The following is a 15,016-nucleotide window of genomic DNA, read 5'->3' on the forward strand; positions in this document are numbered from 1 at the left end:
ATAGTTAATGCCCATGCCATTTTTAGTGGTATTTGACAGAGAACACCATGAATCACAAGGGTTATAGGAACATTTTTTGGTTTATTATGATCCCACATTAGTTCTCTGTATTTTTGAAGTGAACAACAACAAATAATGGAAGTTGAGGTGGTCTTTCTCCATGTCTATATACAATTGCTTTGAATTTTCCAAGTGCACCATTTACAAGCCCCATTTCCACCAATAATTTTGAACATAACATAACCTTTTGGCCAATACATAGGAGTACATTAGATTCAAGTTGTTCTCCTTCTGGATTTGAGCATGTTGATCCCCTAAGTTACTCTACTATGGATAATGCTAATGGCATTGCTGAAGATGACAACATACATTTATCATGTGAAGACACCATTTCATTCATTCAAAATAGATGTATGGAGGATGAGCAATGAGATTGCTCTTCATTTGTGAGTGAGGAGCTTGATTGTGACATTAGAGGTTTCCAATCTGATTGTAGGCTTTGCATTTCATAAATTTGAGAGAAAGGTAGGAAAACTAATTCATGCTGGATCGTCTCCAATTTGAGGAAATATTTTTTTTAAACTATTGTAGTAGCTTTGGGCCAATCAAACTAATTTCTTCTATTATAATATACCAAATGAAGTATACACTCTCTTGGAGTGTTGCTAGTGTTTGTCCTTGTAAGGGGGCCATTTCTTTTATTAGTATTCTCAAGGCAAAATGAATTGTTGGTGCTTGTATGTTGAATGTTGTGATACCTGTTGGTGCAAGAAGTAGTACTGGTGATTGGCCAATTGATGTTGTGCTCATCAATTCAATGTTTATGCTTTTAATCAAGTGAGACTTTCAAGTTCCATCTATTCCTCGACCAATTATCTTAAGTGGCGGTTGCAAAGTAGTGGCTGGTATGTGTGAAACAACTATATCATATGCTTTTTTATCTCAATAGATAGGTGAATTTGGGTGTTTTGATTGAGATCATAGGGAGCTTGAAATGTTGGCCGATTTGAGTCTATGAAAGTACTAGCTATTATTTCTTCTTGCGGATTTACATGAGTCTCTCCTCAATCATGGTAGAGGTCAATTCCACATCAACCAAGCATGTCAATTTAATCAATATGCATATGGAGGCCTAAATATAGACTTGATAAGATTTTCCATTCACCAGGTATATCTTATTGCATGCGGTCCTCCTGAATAGGTGGACTTCCAATATTAGTTTCTTCATCTGGTTATAGAGGTGTGTGTTGCACATGCCATGGCTGGTAGTAGCAAGAGAAAGTTGCCCATTTTTCTATAACTTGGTCATTTGATGTACCAATATCATTCAAAATGTTGCGAAATGGATGGTATAATAGTAGTTCAATCTAATAGAATTCTTGGAAAGCTTTGTCATATTTTTTTGGGATGCTTCTAAATCATGGAGATACTTGATCAATAGCTCGCGTGGATCGTTCTTTCCATTGGTTGTGCTTGCAAGATGCTTTGAAGGTCCACTTTTGAGTGACTTGAATAAGTGACAATTTTTCTAGATATGTAGGTCGTACCATATAAGCATCCATATAACTTGGGGATGTGGTTGTGGATGTGGGTGAGATTGAAACACATTCAAAGAAAGAAATGTCCTGCTACATATGGAGAGTGGTAATTTTAATAGTGGGTGGCAAGTCTCTTGAGCACCAATGTTACAATCTACAAGACTATCAGTAAGCATTTTTCAAAAGGCAATTTGGGTAGGTTTGTCAAGATCAAAATTGGTTGAAATGCAAGATAGCATAGTATGGTATGTTTCAGATTTCAGTTAGGCTTTTGATGCATATTTTGTGATATATTTTAGAACTGCATTTATTGAGAGAGCATGATGGCAATCTACCTTGGCCCTCCAAATAGAGAGTATATATGGGTTGTGAAGATTCAAGCGGTCATCATTTCTTATAGGATTATGTTTAGGTTGGCTATTATCATCATTGGAGAGCATTAATTTCTCTTGCATGTTCCAAGGGGATTTATAACAAAAAACAAGAAATGTCCCCTTTTTCCTGAGATAAGTTTGTAGGGTGCACTTTGTGTGGCATTGTACATGGTTTGCCAATTCATTGTAGTCAATGGAAGGGTTTGTTGTCATTATCATTCTTGTGTCCATCAAGCAAGGATCATCAATAGGAGATCTATGAATCGTTATGTTTCTTAATTCAATGGTTTTTGGGTTCCATGCAAAGACATATCTATCAGTATGGTCAAGTGTATTTTGTACTAATTCAATGTTATTCCATTGTAATTTTTCAAAGTCATGTCCTTCATGGAGCCAAACGAAACCATGGATATGTGCAGATCCTCTGTGTTTCCTCTCATACTTGCAAAAGGAATTTTCAGTGAGTAATATAAGTATCAAGTGTTGTAGTACAAGATTATAATAGTTTAAGAATTATACCTATACCAATACTCTTTTGCACCGAGTTTTTCCAAAACCTCTTCACAAAATTTTGTAAATCTATGGTGCATGTATACTACAGTAAGGTGTGGGTTTTAAACTATATTTTGTATCCTCCATCGAGAAGCTGCATATGGATTTGTAGCTACATTGGATGGCATGATGCTATGCAATTCTAGCCATTTTGTATTTTCTACACTGAGGGTGAAGAATAGTGTTGGGCATCCAATTTGAATAACTATATCTAAGAGCTCTCCTCTATGTTGGTTCCAGAATGGCTGTGTGCAATGAATTGATGAGGTAAACCACATGAGTTGGTAAGGAAGCTTTTCATCAGGCAATTCGTTTAGTCTTTGACATAAATCTATAATATCCAATTAAGTGAACTCTACATTTCTTGGATTAGTGGTTGACGTTGTTGCATATAGAAGGTTTGATATGTCAATAGAGGCAATGGGTAAAGATGTTAATATAATTTCATCTAAATTTACATATTTATAGTCTGGGTCATTAATTATCTTATATTTCAATGTTTCATGAACATGATTTATACTAACCTAAAATTTATATTTTTCTTGCCCAATGCTTTCCCTGTTTACTATTATTATATCCAATTCATGTATAAGCCTTGGCAAGTAGGATGCAATTGTAGTAATATCTTAAGGAAAACAAATAGTATGGCCACTATATTTGTGTTTCCCTCCCTAGCATAAGTAACCTGAAGTACTATGCTAACCCTTGCAATCAACATCTCCTCAATTTGAGATAGTCTTTGCAAATAGATAGGTTGCTGATCAAGATCCATATTGTTCCATTTTGAGAATCGATGACCATTATTTTCTATTGTGCATCTATAACAAGCACTTATTCCATCACATTTCTTAGTTTTGATGCCTGGATATCTTTCCATGCAAGCCAAACATGTTGACATGTTTGAGAGGCTATCCAACTTTGAACAAAATTTATTACTAGCAATATAATAAGTTTGAGAGAAAGGTGATGGAGGTTGCATTTGGGCAAAAAGATTAGGCTAAATTATCTGTTGTAATTGAGGTGGATGTGATGGTAGATGGAAAGGATTATTATATGGAGAGAATATAGATGTGGAAGCTTCATCAAGATGGATGTGTTGGTTTTCTCATCTTCTTTTGTTAATAATATCTTTCCTTGCATGGTACCGTATGCATTGCATTTCATTTCGGCGAACACACTTTTCTTGCATCTTTTCATTGTGTTCTTCCATTTGAAGTTCCTTTCAGAATTAGGAGTATGTGATCTATCTATAAATGATGCTCACGTAAATAGTATATATATAAAGAATGAAATAATATGAATTGAAAGCATCTAGTTATTTGTAAGAATTAATTTTTTGTTTTATTTTACAAAAAGAGCTGCATGCATAATTTTAAATAATTTGGTCAACTATTATAACCAAACTAATGAGATAATACAATGTGGCATATAATTAAAGTAACACAAAATATTTTGATACATAAAACTAGAAAAGAGGCTAAATATTTTCTATGTAACCTATGTAAATAATAATAATGCTCCTAATAAATAATTCTTATCAATCTACTTCTAGTTTCTCTTGAACTAATGCCAAATCCTTTGCAAAATTATAAAGAGATAAACTAACTATTTCTTCCACTTGAAGTAATGTTATGTTTATCTTAAGATGGTTCTTACAGATCATAATCTTATCAATGTCAAATTTTACAAGAGAGCTAATGTTTTCTCCTAAAATTTACTTCAATTAAAATTAGTATTTAAATTTTCTAACAAAGTGATCATAGAATAGGTTTGTTGAAAACTCATTTTCTTAATAATGTTAATAATCCTATAAATGAGACATTAAATTCTAACATTATTCAATTTACATAGATATGCAAACATAATTTGAAAGGACATAGGTGCCCAACTATTATATATAACCTTAGGACATAACAACTTATGGAAATAAAACTTTGTACATAACTAAATGTAAGAAATACTTTGAGGTACAAATCAATATATGATTGTAGTTCCACATGTACTAAGATTTAAATGCAAGAAAGCTAAAGAAATTTAACAATTGTAATAATGATGCTTTGTGTTTCGTGCCCACCAAATGGGATCATTTTGATTTTGAGATCAAGTAGAAACTGACAATTGATTACATTGTCTAAGATTTGTTTAGCACCATCAGGCTCTCCTAGTAGAAGTCTAAAATCTTTAGTGCCAACACCCAACAAAAGCATTTGTTGGTCCTTTAAATGTAGCAACTTTAATGAGTTCACTTGTTTCATTTTGCAAGTCAATTTTTAACATATAGCAAAAATCACATTCAGAGAGATCAATAGAACACTTTGGGCATCAGAATGTATTCAGTGAAATTTGGATTACTTTTTCTTGCATTTTTTTTTGTCTGCAATATGAGGACAAGAAAGGTAGTAAAGTTTGTCTATAGAGTTTTGAGATAGTGGTCTTTACACACACATTCTCCTCCTTAGAAATGCTTCTATTTTTTATAGAAGAAATAGCTTGTGGATTTTCAAAGTTGTGGGAGAAAAGGTGGCTCTTTGACAATGAAAGGGAAGGAAGGTCAATGAGGAAAAAGGAATATTGACTGATGAGGAAAATAACATTAATTAAAATTTGTGATTTCAATATCCATCCACTAGTAAAACGTTTATTTATTTTTTAAATTTTTTAATAAAATTCTCTCACAAAATTATAATATTATTTTAAAAATGGATACTTTGCTTTTCTTAAAAAAAATATTTTGCAATCCCAACTGGCCAATGAGGAAAAAGATTGTTGAGTGACAAGGAAAATAGGAATAATTAAGTTTAATATTGTTTTATAAAATGATAAATTGTGAGGGAAAAGACATGGAATGAAAGCAGTCAAAATCAAACTATTATATATAATTTACTATGATTTATTTCTATTTTTCACTTAAATCTCTATCCACTACTAAAAATTTAATTAATTTACTTATTTATTTATGACAAAATACTCTCACAAAATTATAATAAGAACTTGACAATGAGGAAAAAAGAATGTTGAGTGATGAAGAAAATAAGAATAATTAAAATTTGTGAATTCAATATCGATCCACTACTAAAAATTTTATTTATTTATTTCATAAAATACTCTCACAAAATTATAATATTATTTTAAGAATGGATACTCTACTTTTCTTACAACAAAAATCTTTTTCAATACCAACTGGCCAATGAGGAAAAACTTTTATTTATTTATTTATTTTTTTCATATTTACTCTCACAAAATTATAATATTATTTTAAAAATGGATAGTCTACTTTTCTTACAAGAAAAATCCTTCTCAATCTCAACTGGCCAATGAGGAAAAAAAAATGTAATTTGTGAATTCAATATCGATCAGGTAGTAAAAATTTTATCTATTTATTTATTTTTTGATAAAATACTCTCACAAAATTATAATATTATTTTAAAAATCGATGCTCTGCTTTTCTTTAAAAAAAAAGTTTGTAAATCCCAACTGGCAAATAAGGAAAAAAGAATCTGCTTTGCTTACAAATAAAATATTTCTCAATCCCAACTGGCCATGAGGAAAAAGGAATGTTGAGTGACGAGGAAAATAGGATTAATTTAAATTTGTGAATTCAATATCGATGGTCCTGACAAGTTCAATCGTCTTGCATCGATTTTTAGAAGATGTAAATTGTTGATCTTCAAAGTTAACTCAATTACTTCAAATAGGGTACGCCTTCGGTGTAATTATGAAATATATATATATATATATATATATATATATATATATATTTATTAGGTTTAAAAATAGACTTGAATTAAGTTTATGCTTATTTCTATATCTACTTAATTTCAACTTATTTGGTTTATTAGTGTCTTTGTTATAATTCTCATAGTTCTCATGTGTAACCTAATCTTACTTCTCCTTGGTCAAATCAATATACATAGATAGGTGGTGTCTCTGGGTTAGGTGGTTGCTCTTGTGACCATTGTATTGATCATTTTAATTGAAAATTTAAAATTAGACAATTAGTTGATTGGTACCATCTTTCACTTTGGTCCTAGCCAAATGTTGCACAAATATTCACTATTGTGTTATGTCCACAAGTAAAAAAATAATTTAATGCATTCACTCTCATCATCAAACAAAATCCATCAACCGTCCAAGAATTCAATAAAATTCATGAGCCCAAGTATCTCTCAATACAACGGCATTCAAGAATAATCACTAGTGTTCACTCATCCTAACACATGTTATAGTAATCCTAATATAATATTCTTGCAAAGTATTTTTTACATTTATAAATTTTAATCAACACTCATAAACAAACAATCTCGTTTATTGGTTTTTAATAGATATTCATAAATAGATAAATAAAATTCCCTTAACTTAATTTTGCCTATAACATTTTCCCCTCCTTTCAATAGGAATAAAAATACAACATAAAACTTTAAAATAGTAACATTAAATATTACCATTGCCAATAAGAATAATAGAATAAAAAATATATTTTTAAAACTCACTACAGCTACAATGATACTTAATTTTCTTATGTTTAGAAAGTACAAAATCATGATCCCCATTCACAACCTTTAGATGAGATTTTCATATAGAACCAAAGGGATTTCATCATCCAATCCTTTGAAGTCAAAGTGTTTTTTCCTCATATTTGTCGCAAATCAAAGCATTTCTATCTTTAGACTTATTTATTTAAACATAAGATTGCTTCACCTTATGTAATAGAGGTATATATGCTCCATATCTTAAGTCCTTCCCATATAGAATCTCAACTTCTATGGTTCTTCCATTGAATTAAATATTCTACGATATCCTTTCTTTTTAGTTTCTTCACCCTATTAGATCAAGTAGTTACTTTAGTAACAAATTCCTCATCATCCACTAGTGGTATATTAACTAAAGGAATAATATGTTATCCTTGAGACCTCTCTAGAAATGAGACATAAAAAATATTATAAGTATTATTATGTATTTTTGAATTTCCATCTATTAAGATACATCACTTATCCTCCTTAAAATATTGTAATATAAGTAGAACTTGAGGTTGAATTTTCCATGTCCACTTCTTTTCAGGGAGAAAGAAGACTATAATATTAAATATATCATGTCTCCTACCTCAAGATATATGTATATGAAATATTAATCTTTACACCTTTTTTCTTATTCTATTATTTTTTTATGTTTTCTTCAACTGGATTTAATACATTTTGACTTTTATCAATAAAGTCAACTAGTACTCATTTTTCACAATCTACAAGTACTAAATCAATAAAACATGGTGCTTTATATCAATATAGGGATTTGAATAGAGATATACCAATGTACATATGATATGTTTCAGTATAGTAGTACTCTCCTAGATGCAGCCACTTAACTATTTCAAAATATGAATTTGAAGAATTCTTCGCAAAGTACTCCTCAACACACTTCTTAATCATTGATATTGATCCATCCTTTGAAGGTTGATAGCTCACCTTATAAATATGCTCTATACATAATAAAGTAAAATAATTATTGGAAAGGAAGAACTATATATATACTATACATATGAACAACCATATTCTTAGGTAGTCTATGTAGCTTAAAGAATCGTATTAAAAATTCTGACTCAAGGATCTTTGAAACTTTGTTGAATAATTAAAAAATATGCATTCTTTGTCACGTTATTTATAATTACATAAGTGAATTTTTTAACATGTACCTTATGGATGCAGATGGTGAAATCTATAAATATATTGGTTTATTTTTTATTCAAAATTTGTAGTAGTTCTTATAATTATATAGAACAACTTGTTCTTCATTTTTCTTCACATGTGATGCTCTCTCTTATATGATTGATAACATCTTCCTTGAGGCCATTATAAAAGAACCATTCTCTCATTTTCTATTTTGTAAAGTTGAAAAGTTGGAACTTAGCCAATTCTCCACATGGAAGGGTGGGAATTTACTAAGCTATATTTTCACTTTAGGAAACTTTACATTCAAAAGAGGGGCATGAATCTACTAAATCCAATCCCAAAGGATGCAAGGAATAAATACTAATTATATTTGTTGTGATTGGAATGTAATTGACCCTCTTTTTCAAGTCGATTAATTAAATTAAGGAAAAGTGTTGAAAATAAAGACAAAGTATGCAAAAAATAGTGAGCTATATAATCAGGATTCAATTGTTCACCTGGATCTAAGAAGTTTGAGATGAATCAGAGCAACTCTATGAAATTGGGAAAAAGTTGCAAGGACCATGTGTGTAGATAGGGGCACCCTCCAATTGATCATTTGACCTTTCCACACATCGAAAACATTTTTTCTATCTCTGCGAATAAAGCATAATTGGACAAAAGTACAACTGTGCACTTGTTTTCTACACACAGAAAGAAAGGGGAATGTGTTGGGACTAGGGGTTTTCCTTCAGGTCAAACCTCAATTTTTGAATTAACTAAGTGGTTAAAATAATGTAAATGAAATGAATAAAACTAGAAAGCCTCCTCTTTGACATGATGTTAAATTGCTTGAAAATGAAATGCTTATACCTCCTTGTGATTTTTTTCTTGCCTCCACATGGAATTATGATTTCATGAAGGAGAATTAATTGAAGAAATATTGAAGAAGATTAATATTAACTGGGTGCAACTCAATTACTTCAAATATTTCCTAGAGGCTTGGCAGGCTTCCCCTTCTTTCTTGGAACATCTAGAAAGAATGAGACAATAGGATATTCAAAGAAGAGAAGAGAAACAATAAGATCTTGGCCACCATCATTATTCAATATATTAAGGAAAATATTAATGTTGAGTCTACTAGTTTCTCTAGACTCCCTCGATCTCTTCTAGATCTTGGATTAAAATAGGTTTCTGGAATTTGACAGAACTTTTTGAATGTTAATTGGAAAAGAATGATCTTGAGAAATTCATGTTTATGTAAATCTCCTAAAATTGGATGGATTAAGTCTAATTTTTATGGGTTCTCTAAAGGCACCCCTAGGATCTTGGGAGCAGGAGGTTTAATTCGTGATCATAAAGGCTTCTTGGCTGTTAGGTTTGGTTCTTGTCTAGGGAAAGCTACTAACAACAATGTGAAATCTTGGGTGGCCTAGATGGCTCTTTAGACACTATATGATATCACTAAAAAGAATGTAATTCTTGAAGGAGATTCCAAACTAATTATTGACTATGTCAATTATGTAATCTCTTCTCCTTGGCAGATAAGAGACATAATAGATAAATGTAAATGGCATATTGGATTATTTGAAAACATTAAAATACAACATACCTATAGAGAAGATAATAGGTCGGATGACCTCAATACCAATCAAAATATTCATATGATGGATGGGAAGATCTTTAAGTTTGAAAATAGCTCTAGGGAGTTGAAGGAAATCCTTGGACATGAAAGAGGGAATTTAAAAAAGAAAGCAGGAAGTGGGATTATTGACCTATTTGAATGAGTTTTTTAATGCCCATGTTTTTTGTAATATTGAATTGCCAGTTGAGGCCACAGAGGTGGTGGGCTTACAAGGAGATGACTCAACACCTTGATGACTGGGGTTACATCAATAATTGGATGGATGAGATCTATGCTTGGATTGATAATGTCTTGGAAAGGAGATTTTTCGATTAAAGCATGATGGTGACGGATGAGATCTATGCTTGGTTTTGGGATGATAAAGTATTTATTAGAAGGATTGCAAAAAGGATTGATTTTTTCACTTCAGAGAACACAAAAATGAGTGATGTTTACACCACCTTTATAGGAAATGATGATCCCAGGTGTTACACATGCGAGAAAAATCATTTGAGGTTATCAAGAAAGGTTTTTTTAAGTTCTTCTATTACAAAAGAAGTAACAATTGTCATTTTTGCTGCTTTTTCCTCAGTCGCTTTCATAGAGTTTGGTATTTCTGTTCTTTTTCCTTTAACAAAATGGGGGCCTTCTAAAACTCATTGAATTGAGTAACTATGTGGATTTGAGAGATAACATAGAGCTATGAGAGATCTTTCAAATGGTGGGCTTCACTTGTTTCTTCTTGGCCATGAAGGGCTACAACAAGGAGCTCTCGGTAAGGGTTTGTAATTCCTGGTAGAATCAGGTAGTTACAGTGGGAAGAATTACCTTCATGATGTCACCTGAGTACATAGCAAAGGTGACCTAATTGTAGAATGAAGGAGAGAAAGTTGAGAAAAAGAGCATGAGAGACTACAGAGGCTTCATTAAGAAATTCTTAGAGAAATGTGAAAAACAAGTTGCCTTCCAAAATGGGTCTAATTGTTCGACCCTTCGTAAACCTTTTTCTTTGATCAAATATCATGTTATGTAGTATTTTACCTTAGAGGGTCATTATTCTACCATCCATGTCTATCACTTCCCCATTTAGAAACACATTAGACACCATAAGATTAATATGTCATTCTTTTTGTTTTCATCCCTCAATGCCTCTATTCAAAATTGTGCAAATTCACCTTTACATCAAGGTTTAATCTACTTAATGTATAAGTATGTTGCATTTCTAGGTTTACTGAATGACAAAATCTTTTCATTTTTCTAGTTTGTATATGATCTAAAGAGAGAATAGAGGATTGAATTGCTTAGACCAAAAATAATCAAGACAAACATCTCCATGCGTCTTTGTAGGTTTAAATATGATATGATTAATAGTTATAATTTCATCATTATGAGGAAATTTCAAACACTTATGAATAGTAGAAGTGATCACTTTCATGGAAGAGAGCCAAGGATGTCCCAAATTCACATGGAATTGATCAGATGTAGGAATGATAGTAAATTGAACATATAAGCATTTAGTACCGTCATTAATAGGAAGTGATATAGAACCAATAGAAAGACAAGAGAATCTAAAAAAACTATAACTATCACATCAGTATCATCTATATCACTTGATGCAATTGCAAAGTACAAAGTAATTCTGTAGTTATCATATGAACCATGCAACAAAATCAATAAGAACTCCTCTAGAGGGTATAGCTTTGATTTTTGAACATATGTATAATGTTCCATCAAGTGCCTAAATGGTATTGCTAGTATAAAATGTTATGCACAAATCCTTATGAGGTTCTTCTTGATCTGCAAGGTTCACTACATTATTAGATTCAAGGGCCACATCATTGGGAGGGTAAGCAGGATGATTTGTCATAATCACAATAGTGGAATGGGATGGTAAAGGATCAATGAAAACTTGAAGGTTCTAATTAGGATGAGCTATGGATTTTCTTCCTTTATCATTCACACTTGCTGTAGATATAGTATTATTATCAATTAATTTTTTAATATCACTTCTCAATGAAAAAAACTTCTCAATATCATGACCAAGATGATGATGATATTGACAAAAATATTTAGCATCAAAGTAAGGTGATGTTGTCTTGGATTTGTTTATTGGTTTGATTCTCAAAAATTTTAACACATTCCTTTGTTTTAACTAAGACATTATACTATGCAAATATTCATTCAAAGGAGTAAACTCTTTTTCTCTTTTAAAGAATTTAGACAAACAAGGAACACCTTGTTAGGGTAAAGGAATAGTGAGATTGGAGATGAACCAATGTCCTACCAAAGATCAAACTCAAAAACTTATTCTTTATCCACCGATTAGTAATGTATAATAGTAAAGAACATAAGCAAGCAATAAATTAACCACAGATTCGTAACACCAAATTTTTTACATGGAAACCTAGAAAGGGAAAAACCACTATGGGGATGGAACCCACAATATTTGTATACTATGGCTAGGAGTACATAAGTATTAGATAGATGGGGAATGCACTTGCATTCAAACTCACTACCTAGAGCTCAATGCTCATTTACACTGAGCCGGAAGGCTACAACCTTCAGGGAAGTCTCACCAACTTACAATTTAATCACAATAAGGAAATACAATTAAACAACTCTGATATAGCATTTAACAATACAAGAATGAGTTTTGGTTAAGTACAACACCTCTGACTGTACTCGCTCTGTAATATGCTCTGTTTCTGTCCCAGTCAACTACTGAATCACAAGGGAATCAAATGTGCATGTGAAACTGTGCCCAATCGCAAAATAATGAATCACCACAATAGTAATACTCCAAAAACCAATCACCATTTCAATATTATATATCTAGTCATATAAAAAATAATCTCCTCCAAGTCAACTATAAAAAATGTAACACGTAGCTTCATGTCGGTTTCAATCTCTAACAAAACATATCACTAGAACAAAATAATTTTCCAAAATTCTTCACCAATGTTGGCCTCATCATTTTCACCTTATCTCTCCCCCTTTGACAACAATGCAAAGATAGGGTGTGAATGAAAATTACCTATACATGTATACACACTAGATGACTAGATCTATACATACTTGATTACATTTGCATATGTAGGCTTAAGAAATCCAAAATAGGAATTCCAACCTACTAACATTTTTTCTAAAATTGAGACAAAACCATTAAGAACATAAGCATGGAACTCTATTGCATGCAACTCAGTTGGTATCTTCTAAGTCATATTCTAAATACATTCCATTTTATGGAACACCAAGGTGTCTAACCGGGGACCAACTAGGTTCTAAAGTTCACCTGCCCTTCTCTAGATCTTATCCTTCTCCTCCAGATTACCAATCTGTCTGATAAGAGTCAAAATTTGACCTTCAATATTTTTGGTCAAGTTTATTGTGGAATCATATGCCTATAAGATTCAGATTAACTGACTTCTATAAGTATCTATCTTCTTATCTAATTTGGCAGTAAATTTCTTAAAGTTAGACAAGACTTATAAATCTTACCACATTCCTCTAAGGCCTCATCAATCAATATCAATTCTTTGTCTAGTTGGGTATTATCCTAGGTGTCACACATGTGAGAAAAATCATTTGAAGGTTATTGCTTGAAAGGTTTTTTTTAAATTCTTCCGTTCCAAAAGAAGTAACAATTATCATTTTTGTTGCTTTTTGTTCAACTGCTTTCATTGAGTTTGGTATTTCTGGGCTTTTTCCTTTGACAAAATGGGTGTTCCTTGAAAACACACTGAACCAAGTAACTGTGTGGATTTGAGAGATAAAAAAGAGCTACAAGAGCTCTTTCAAATGGTGGGCTTCACTCCTTTCTTCTTGGAAATGAAGGGATACAACAACGAGCTCTCGACAAGGGTTTTGTAATTCTTGGTAGCATGGGTTGGGTATGGTGGGAAGAATTACCTTCACAGTGTCACCTAAGTATGTAGTAGAGGTGAGTAGATTGTAGAATAAAGGAGAGAAAGTTGAGAAAGTTGAGAAAATGGGTATGATTGTTTGACCCTTCCTAAGCCTTTTCCTTTGGTAAACTATCATGTTATGTAGTATTTTACCTTAGAGGGTCGTTATCATACCGTCCATGACTATCACTTCCCCATTTCGAACCACATTAGACACCATAAGATGATATGTCATTCTTTTGTTTTCATCCTTCAGTGCCTCTATTCAAAATGGGGCGAATTCACTTTTACATCAGGGTTTAATTTACTTAGTGTATAAGTATGTCGTTTATCATCCCCCCACCGCAAGCTATATTGCTTTGGCCTTTAGTACTTAGGGTAGCTGTAAGAAAACCCCTAAAAATAATCTCAGTTTAATCTCTGGGAACCCTAAGGAGATGACTATCCTCTCGAGTCCTGGTAAAAGCATGGGTAAAATCCTTGTTATCACCTTAGAAAACAATTCCTTTGAGCTGGCCTTATTGGATTCAACCCTAGACAAAAGAAAAATTGAAACACCTAAAACACCTTCAGAAAAGCTAAGAGGTCTAGTAGTGAGTGTATTGAAAAGAGCTTGACCATTGACTTGGAGATTCAAAACTTGGAAGAGGAAGATGTCAAAGGAACAAAGCAAGAAAAAGTTGAGAGTAGCTCGGGGGAAAGAAGGTCAGCTAGGCTTCGTGCCAAAGGGAGGAATCAACCTACAAGACCATGACTAATTTATATGAAACTTATGGTATTGAAGACGAGGCCGACTCTCAGGATAATTCTGAGGATGAGGATGTTAATGTGGATGAGGAGAAATAGACTGCAAGCCCTGATGAGAACATGGACGAAGAAGAGGAAATTGAAGAAGAAAACAAAAAATTGGAAAGTGAACGTAAGTCTCCTTTCAAAGAGCACAATGGCCCAGTCTCCACTAAAGATATGGAAATGGTTCCCTATTCACCTTTGAGGCTGACCTAGGAGGCTAACAACATTGTTCAGGAGCAATTGAATGACATGAAGGAGAGAACTGCAAGGCTAGAAAAGAAATATGATGAACGTGATAGTAAGATGGGACTTTTGTGTGATGCTTTTAATTCTCTTTGTAATATCACATATGGGATAATGAAGAAGGTGATCCTAGGTATGGTTTCTGGTAAAGGTATACCGAATAAAATTAGGAAGAGGAAGGGCAAGAAGGGTATAAGAGAGATGACGAAGGAGGATGAAGAAGATCAGAAGGAGACATGGAAGCGGAATGTCAACAGGCTCGAGCAGGAATGGAATCTGATAAAGAAGTAATGGTGTCTTGGTTTTCTCTATTTTGGTCTTTTTGTTATGTTTTTCTTTAGATGGT

This window comes from Cryptomeria japonica, chromosome 9 (genome assembly GCF_030272615.1).
Source record: "Cryptomeria japonica chromosome 9, Sugi_1.0, whole genome shotgun sequence".
NCBI lineage: Eukaryota > Viridiplantae > Streptophyta > Pinopsida > Cupressales > Cupressaceae > Cryptomeria > Cryptomeria japonica.